General features: G+C 42.1%; 1 long non-coding RNA gene across 1 annotated transcript in view; it reads right to left on the bottom strand.

The window, feature by feature from the left end:
• The window catches only part of LOC310884252, a 76,938-nt gene that overhangs the window by 39,576 nt on the left and 27,408 nt on the right, over window positions 1-9,954 (bottom strand). The window lies entirely within an intron of this gene.

Raw genomic sequence — 9,954 nt, 5'->3', positions numbered from 1 at the left:
TCACAAGCTAAGGCCAGTGCTGTGGGCAGATGTGCCATGCTGTAAGAAAAGTTAACCTCCAGCAATCCTCAAGAAATATCGCAATGAGAGGGGGGTGATGCATACCTCACCCTCACAACAAGAGGAAAAGGCTGTTGCACTATGCCAAGATCCTCTGTGAACAAAATTAATCAACCTTTTACTCTGCCCATAGGCCCATTTCAAGCATCAGGACCAGTGGCTCTGCCTGTCCTACTCAGGCCCACCAATTCTCCTGCCTCCTCCTTCCCCTCATCACTTAATAACCCTAAGTTCCCCGTCATCTGTTCACAGACTATCTTGCCTGTTTATTGCCATTCTCAGCATACTAGGCTTTTCCATTTTCCTAACAACAGTTTATTAGCCCTAAACCATGGCATAATTAGACAAATATGACTTGATTGCTATCACCAAAACATGGTGGGATGGATCACATAACTGGAAATTTGGAATAGATGGCTATAAACACTTCAGAAGGAATAGACAGAGAAGGAAGGGAGGGGGTGTTGCCCTCTACACTAGGGAAGGAATTGATTGGGAAGAAATGCCTCTGAGAAACAGCCACGGACAGGTTGAGAGCTTATGGGTGAGAGTTAAGGATCACACCAATAAAGGACAGCTTGTGGTTGCGATCTACCACGGGCCACCTAATCAAGGGGAGCCTGTGGACGAGGCATTCTTGCTGCAACTACAAGAAGCATCGCACTCGCGCGCTCTCATCCTGATGGGGGACTTCAACCACCTGGATGTCTGCTGGGAAAGCTACACAGCAGGCTGTGAGCAATCCAGAAGATTCCTAGAGTACACTGAGGATAACTTCCAGGTCCAGGTACTAGACAAACCAACCAGAGGAGAAGCGTTACTTTACCTGGTGCTCACCAATGCAGAAGAGTTCAATAAAGAGGTCAAGATTGGAGGCAGTCTGGGCCACAGTGACCACACCCTGGTTGAGTTTGAGATCTCGAGGAATATGGGCCTGACAAAGAGCAAAGTCAGGGCCCTGAACTTCCGAAGAGCAAAATTCAAGCTATTTAAAGACCTAGTAGCTGAGATCCCCTGGAACACTGTCCTTAGGGATAAAGGAGCTGAGCAGAGCTGGAGACTCTTTAAGGATGTTTTCCTTAGAGTGCAAGAATTCTCCATCCCTCTGCATAAAAATGCGGGCAGGGAGGACAGACTACTGGGATGGCTGAGCAAGGACCTGTTGGTCAAACTGAGGTGCAAGAAGGAAATGCCCAGACAGTGGAAGCAGGGACATGTGGCCTGGGAAGAGTACAGGGATGCGGTCTAGATGTACAGGAATGGGATAAGGAAAGCCAAGGCACAGATGGAACAGAGCTTGGCAAGGGATGCAAAGAATAACAGGAAGGGATTCTATAGGTACATAGCTCAGAAAAAGAAAGGCCAAGGAGAGTGTACCCCCTCTGATGGATGAGAAGGGTGAACTGGCAATGACAGACATGGAGAAGGCTGAGGTACTCAACAACTTCTTTGCCTCAGTCTTCACTGATAGTCAGGCTTCCCAAGTCTTTCATTTTCCTGAACCCATAGATGGAGGCTGGGGGAGCAAAGTCCCACCCACTGTAAGTGAAGAGCAGGTTCAAGACCACCCGATGAAAATAAACACATATGAGTCTACAGGGCCCGATGGCATGCATTGCAGGGTCCTGAAGGAATTGGCTGATGTAGTTGCCAAGCCTCTCTCCATCCTATTTGAAAAGTCCTGGAAAGTCAGGCAAAGTTGTACTGGGTCTGGCTGGGATGGTGTTAACTTTCCCTGCAGCAGCCCATACAGGGCTGTGCTCTGCATGTGTAGCTCGAACAGCATTGGTATCACATCAGTGTTGTGTCTGATGAGCAATATTGGCACAGCATCAGGACTCCCTCCAGCCCCTCAAGAGCCAGCAGTCTGGGGGAGGGCAAGAGGTGAGGAAGGAACATCACCAGTCAAAGGCATATTCCCTACCGTATGATGTCACACTCAGCAATAAAAGGTGGAAAAAGGAAGGAGAGGGGAGGGGTGGGCTCTCATTTTGAAAATGTCTGTCCTCCCAAACAATGGCTACATGCGTTGAGGCCCTGCTTCAAGGACGTGGTCAAGCATCGCTTGTTGGTGGGAAGTAGAGAGTAATTCCTTTCCTCCATGCTTCCACATGGCCTTTGCTTGTTTGTTTGTTTGTTGTGTGTTTTGTTTTTTTTTTTTGGTGGTGGTGGTGGTCTTTTTTGTTTTTGTTCTGTTTTATTTTCCCCTTTCCCTTTTCCCTTTAGCTATGTTATTTAATTAATAATAATTTTCCCTTAATAATTATTTTTCCTTTAATTAAATTATCCTTATCTCAACCCATGAGTTGTTTCTTTCCTTTTCTTCTTCCCCTCCTCTACTGATGAGGGGGAGTGAGAGAGTGGTTGTGGTGGCATTCAGCTGCCTAGCAAGATAAAACCACCGCAGAAGTCCCTGGTGACTGGAAAAAGGAAAACATCACTCCCCTTTTTAAAAAGGGTAGAAAGGAGGACCTGGGGAACTACAGACCAGTGAGCCTCACCTCTGTGCCTGGCAAGATCATGGAAGCAATGCCAACGCATATGTAAGGCAAAGAGGTGGTCTGAGACAGCCAGCATAGCTTCACCAAGGGTAAATCACGCCTAACCAATTCAGTAGCCTTCTATGATGGAGTGACTGCATCAGTTGACATGGGAAGACTGATCGATGTCATCTGCCTGGACTTCTGTAAGGCTTTTGACACGGTCCCACATGACATCCTGGTCTCCAAATTAGAGAGAGATGGATTTTATGGGTGGACCATTCAGTGGATAAGGAGTTGGCTTGAAGGTCACACCCAGAAAGTGGTGGTCAATGTTTCTATGTCCAAGTGGAGGCCAGTGATGAGTGGTGTACTGCAGGGGTCTGTACTGGGACCGATACTGTTTAATATCTTCATCAATGATACAGACAGTGGGATCGATTGCACCCTCAGCAAGTTTGCAGATGACACCAAGCTGAGTGGTGAGGTTGATACAACAGAAGGAAGGGATGCAATCAAAAGGAACACCATCCAAAGGGACCTGGAAACGCTTGAGAATTGGGCCCATGTGAATGTAATGAAGTTCAACAAGTCAAAGTGTAAGGTGCTGCATGTGGGCCAGGGCAATCCCAGACATAAGTACAGACTGGGAGAAGAACTCAATGAGATCAGCCCTGCAGAGAAGGACTTGGGGATTCTGGTGGATGAAAAGCTTGTCATGAGCCAGCAGTGCGTTCTTGCAGCCCAGAAGGCCAACTGCATCCTGGGCTGCATCAACAAAGGAGTGGCCAGCAGGGGAGGGAAGTGATTGTCCCCCTCTGCTCTGCCCTTGTGAGGCCCCACTTGGAGTACTGTGTCTAGGTGTGGAGCCTCCAGCACAAAAAGGATGTTGATCTGTTAGAACAGGTCCAGAGGAGGGCCATGAAAATGATCAAGAGACTGGAGAACCTCTCCTACGAAGAAAGGCTGAGAGAACTGTGGATGTTCAGCCTAAAGAAGAGAAGGCTCCGGGGTGACCACATTGTGGCTTTTCAGTACTTAAAGGGGACTCATAAAAAAGATGGAAAGCGACTCTTTGCTCAATCAGATGACAGCATGAGGTGGAATAGTTTTAAACTAACAGAGGTGAAGACTTAGATTAGAGGTTAAGAGAAAATTCTTCACTCAGAGGGTGGTGAGGCACTGGAACAGGTTGCCCAGAGAGGTTGTGGATGCCACACATGGATGGCTGTGTTGTGGATGCACTGTGGAGGTGTTCAAGACCAGGTTAGATGAGACCCTGAGCAACCTGATCTAATGGGTGGTGATCATGCCTATGGCAAGGGGGTTGGAACTAGATGATCTTTAAGGTTCCTTCTAACCCGAGCCATTCTATGATGATTCTATGGTTTTGTATTGTGCTGAACTAGACATTCAACACTTACATGTTGATTGCAAATGCAACATAAGATAGGGTACAGCATTTTTTGTATAAGCTCTAACTACTGTCCATCATTTACAGTCTGGTAAGTAAATTAGATGGTTTAGGAATGTATTCAGTGTGTCTAAGGGCTCGTGTAAATTAGAAGTGAAGTTGTTATTCAAGGACTACAAGGACTCCTGTTACTGGTAAATAAATTTGTCTTTACCAAGCCACAGGGTAAGAGCATGAGTTTGACTTGGCTGGTATTTTTGGCATACATGACAAGTTTTAGCAGCTACCTTAAACTGGCTGTTTATTTAAAGTAAGTGCTAAACATCTTTGGCTGTCTCTCCAGAATTGTCAGTCCCTAGATGACCTTCAAGTGTCCTTTTTTTGGATATCTTTTCTAATCCTCCAGCCACCCCTCAAGTGCTGTAAAAAAAAATAAATAAAATAAATTAAAAAAAAAAAAAAACCTGTCTGCAAATGCTAAGGGTTTTTTAATACAACGTGCAAATAACATTTGAGCAGCAGAAGACAGCTAGAGATAGGAAGGGACACTTGTCAGTCCATTTTAGAAATCACAGTTCAGGATCCACCATAGCTGAGCACCTCTGGTGCACTTAGTGCCCTTTGAACCTGTTAGGTTATTGCAGCGCCCTTTACATAAGCAGCACCTGTGACACTTGTAATGCTGAACACAACCAAAGTGGCAGTGAGAAGACGTCTCACCCACAGCAGAATTTGTAAGTATACTAATATATGCCCTGTTATTCCAAAGGTTCCATCACAGAACTGTAAAAGATCACAGTTTTTCATACCAGCCACTTCTCAAAAAGGATGGCAGGAGGTGTGCAAGGTGTTTTTGGTAATGCACTTACTTGTTTGGCATTACACCAGCCAACGGATTTTTTTATTTCTTCCTGCAGCCATTCACCTCCAGCTCCCGCACCACAATCACTGGGTGTGGGAGGCAGGCAGCCACTGCCTGAGTGCAGCCCCAGAGGCCAGAAGCCTCTGGCAGCACCCCACACTGCCCTCTCCTGTGGGGTGATGGCCACTGCCGACTGGCTCTTGGTTGGGTCCTTCCAGGTCAAGTGTGCAGTGATATAGGCCAGCGAATGCCATCTACAAGCTGTTTTTAAAATCCCATTTGGTGGTCTAGTCAGCACTCTGGGAATTTCAACAGTCCGTTTCCACTATTTGCTCAGCCCCAGTCACCCTGTGCTGTGCCTACAACACCTCATGTCCGGAGTCTGCCTCGAGTTCCAGCCAGGTCTCCTCACCTGGCACAGCCTGCCACAGGCCCAAGTAGGCCAAGGGCCCCTTCCCTCAGCCACGGGACAACTGAGTCATTCTCCAGAATCCAGGATCTTGAGCTCCGTCAATGACAATGGGATCTCAGATACCTGGCTCACAGGTGGATGTCATGCATGTCTGCATATAGATTGTTGTATGGTGAAGGATTGTTAATGGAGGACAATGAATGCCTGTTGTGAAAAGCTGTGAAAACTTGTGGCTGACTTTGTTCCACCTGATTGAAAAGTAACTATTGTTCATTTAAAACAAAAGATTTCCTGACATTATAGAGTAGGCAAAAAAAATAATTTATTTATGAGCTGCCACAGTTAAAAGTATTTAATTTTGTGGCTGTTTTTTTTTGGTTGGTTGGTTGGTTGTTTTTTGCTTTTTGTTTTTTTTTTTTTCATTTACCCTCAAAGGAAACAAAATATATACACGGCTTAATCCCCCCAGTTTCTCTCTCTCTCTCTTGGCCTCAAGCTTTTACTCACCTGTATTTTTTCTGAGATTTTTCCACCTCAGGCTTCAATTTTTCAAAAGGTTTCAATTTTTATTTGATGGCTACAGAGTTTCTTCAAATTAAGAAAACTGCTCTTAAAATGACAAAAAGTAAAAAACAAAAGCAAGAATAAATACAGAGAGAAAACCAGTAATCGCATTCTGTTGCATTGTCAAGCAAAATGAAATGCAAGCAAAAGTAAAGGAAAAGAATGAGAAAAACAGACCAAGCAAAATTTTATGGGTTATGAAGAATTTGAGTTTCAATATTTTGAAATATACTTTGAAAAAATATTCGTAAGTTCTTTAGTCTTCCAAAAGTTATGTACATTTTTTTCTATTTGAAAAAATATTGCAAAAAATGAAGACTTTTAGCCAGCTGTCATCTTAATACCAGTATTATATATAATTCTGACAAAACCTTATATGCTAAAACATGTGTTTTTCTTTTGTTTGTACCCAGTTTTAATTCAGATCTAAAGTGAATGCATCATTGAAATGAGACAACATAAAGTCACTGAAATATCTGAAATTCACATCAGATTGCAGTTCTCAAGCAGTATAACTGCATTAAAGACATGAAAGAAGTCCTGTTTTCTACTCAGTTAAGGAAGTAGCTGTTAAGGTTAAACCATAGGCCTGTTATATTCTTCAGTGTGGATTTATTTACTCCAAATGTGAAGCTGACCTCTGCCAACTTCGTCCCCAGCCCCAAGATTACAGTGCCATCACAATGCCATCAGCTGAAAGAAGAGGAAGAAGGAATTTCCTCACTTTCTTATCCAGACCTCTGCGTAGGTGATGCTGAAAGGGAGTGAAACACAACAGGTGTTGCTAAGTGCACTGGCAGTATGTTATGGGATCAGGTGAAGCTGCTGAGGTTTGATTTGGTTCAGATTTCCTTGTTTGTCATAGGAACTGGAATTTGGAAAGTGAAGAACAACATATGGAAAGAAATCAAGATACACTGCATGGGCGTGAAAATGTTTCTCAGCAAAGCAAAGGGTTGCACTGCCCCCCGTCACTTTCACCTCCTTGTGCTGTTGCAAAACATGTGTAACACCCTCCATAATCTGAGTTGAAGGTATCCTGGGGATCAGCACAGTAGAGAGACTTTTTAATATACTATTATGGGTATCAACTCCTAACAATTACTGCCTCCCTTCCAGGCTATCATTGGATGTGACAGTTTCTCTTCCAGAGAAACTAAATTTATTCATCCTTTCCTCCATCTAGCACACTTATCCTGCAGAAGTAGTGCTGAACCAGTCCCTTACGTTGACAGCTGTTTCCAGTGAGATACGTGTATTAAGTTCAGTATAGCAGCTCAAAAGCCTTTTTTATATGATCCTTGAAACCTTTCAGCCCCAGAAACAACAGAGTTGGATTTCTGTACCTTTCATCAGGGATCTGTCAGTGACTTCAGTCTTAAAGAGTTTTGTCCTCAACTCTAGACTTGTTTTGCCCTTTTCATGGTCCTTGTATCTGTGGTGACCTGCTGTTATCACCTTCTACTCATGCTCCTATTTACTCCCTTTTCCTTAACCCTTTCTTCCTTATCACTGCCTATAGACTCATCCTTTTCCCCTTCTCTTGCTTTGGCTTCAGTGCATTTTGCTACTTTGTCATTAACAAAATCCCTTTATTTACACTCCTGAAACCTCAGCTCCTATTCAGATGCTTCCTCCTGTACTGGGATTCCCTTCCCCTAACAATAACTCTGCATGTCAGTGGGAGCCCTTGAACTTATCCACACTGCAGACTTAGAGCATTTGCAGAATGCAGTAATCTGCACCTTCACCTCTCCATCCCTATATGTTTCCTTACAATAAATATGCTGGCTCTTCTGTTTCTCTACTCAAGTCAGCATCTGCCTGATTACAGTACCCATGTGGCCCTTTCCATCTCCTTCTTGCACCGCACCGCACCCCATCTCCCCATCTCATACTCTCTTGTTAAATTATTTATAGGAGATAGATTCACAGACCTGTTATGGCTAATTATATCCATTCACTTCTAATGAATGGGAATTCTGCTGGCAGTTAAGATTGCCAAAAATGTTTTGACCTAAGAAAGAGGAGGTGACTGCTACGTATGTAGATCAGACCCTATAAATGTATCCTGGGATCAGTGTGTCTTGTCCTTCTTCAGAAATCCCTAAGGTAAGAGTGTTAGAGGCTTTGGTCTGGGGAGGTGGGGGTTGAAGGAAATTGGCCCTGCATTCCGCAAGCACCACCACTGCATTCCTGCAGGCACTTAGATTCATTCCACAGGGGACTGCCAATGTCAGCTGGGATTTTCAATCTGCTTTCAAGGCATCTGTACATTTTCTGTCTGTAAATTTTCTCTGGAATTCTGTGCAGCAGTAAGAAGGAAGTTGCTAATTCTATTTTACAGTACTGACCAGCTTCCAGCCCTGCAAGCCATTCATCTCGTCTCTCAAAAGGTAAGATACTGATTTATTTGCTCTTTAGGGACAGAGGGAGATGCTTTAAGATAGGACTTCCATGCAGCTGTACTGGCCATCCCTGCATCCTTTATATTTATTTCCATTTTATAAATACAGTATACTTGGGCTGGGTTGCTTATAACAGACAGGATTCACAAAGACAGTAGTCTTAAAGGTGCTTTATTGCCTACAGGGAGTGGAAGAATACTACATTTACAGACATTAAGTTGTAAGCTTAGGAAGAATGGTCCTAAGAAGAAAAAAACATCATGTAGCAGTTTCCAATTACTTACTCAGAAGTTAAATATTTTCGTGAAGCCAACAATCATCCTTTGCCTTTGCCTCAAACATGAAGTCACTGGTAATAGCTTTGAAGGAATGGGAAAAAACATATACATATTTGAATAATGTTATGGAATGCTAAAACTGCTGTTGAAAGATTGGATCCATTTCAAAACCTTATATATTATTTTGTGAAGCAGTCTCATTTGTTTAATAATATTTAATAACATTTTAAGTCAACAATATGGAAATTATGTAGTGAGAAACAAAACAGTGGATTGTAGCAGCAGGTTGTATTGATGCATTTGAATTTATAACAAATAAATTGTGTCATGAACTCTGTCTTTGTTGGCTAAGAAGAAAAAACAATTTTTGTCATGTGAACAGCGGAACGCTGAGTGGAATTAGTTTTATAATGTACAAAGGTACTGTGAATATTATTAAAATATTACTTCAGTGAGGCTAGACATACTTCAATAAGGAAGTTGTTAAATAGTAAAGGGTTCATAAAATAGTTTTAAAATTATTCAAAGTTCAGAATATATTTCCTGCAACCAAAGCAAAATAGCTTCTCAAGAAAAAGCAAACAGTTTATTTTATTGTCACCTAAAGGTCCTACATAGGTGAAAATATCTGATATAAATGAGCTTCTTAATTATTAGGAAAAACTTTTCAAATTCCAAATTGAAGGTGATGGATCTAGATAAAATTAGGCTAAAAACAAAGGATGGATTTGAAACACTATTAATTTTGGAACAATATACCTGAATTCCAGCTTAACAATTTCATGGAGCTTTTCAGTCAAGATAATTGTTTAGCAATAATAAACAGGGTAATTCAAAAATAAAAAGTGAATGAATGTAAGATTACTCAGTTTCTGTTACAAAACAGATCAACACAGAGAATAACAACACTGTTAGCAGATATATCTGTGGAATAATTGGAAGATTTGACACCTTGGACTATTTTATCCCAAGGGAATGTCTGTAATGAGAAATGCTAATAATGTTAGCTCTCTGCATATGAAGTGTACTCCTCCAGTCTTTTCTTGTAGACATACAGTCTGAAACAGATCAACAGAAAAGAAAAAAAAAAAAAAGGAAAAAAAAAAAAGCTTTTACAATTCTAAAATCTGGAATATTTACTGAGAGCAGCATTTGGAATCTCGGCAAATATCTGTTTATCCTGTTAATACAACAGATGACAGAACCATGAGCATTCCATGAATATGTTCTCCATGAACATTCCTACATTCCTCTGAAAAAGCAGTAGTATATTAGGCCTAGTGTTCTCACTCTATAAAAAAGATATAAAGGAAAGAATATTATAGAACAGAGATCTAAAATAGCAGAAGAATGAAAGAACGAGTCAGTTAAATTAGATGATACATATAGTAATGTGAACATTTAATATTTTTGTCAGTGACATGGACATCCCCCACACAGTGGGATTGAGTGCACCCTCAGAAAGTTTGCTCACAA

The sequence above is a fragment of the Anser anser genome (assembly GCF_964211835.1).
Source record: "Anser anser genome assembly, chromosome: 19".
NCBI classification, from domain to species: Eukaryota; Metazoa; Chordata; class Aves; order Anseriformes; family Anatidae; genus Anser; species Anser anser.
Note: the sequence above shows the minus strand (reverse complement) of the source record. Positions and strands in the feature narration are given on the sequence as shown.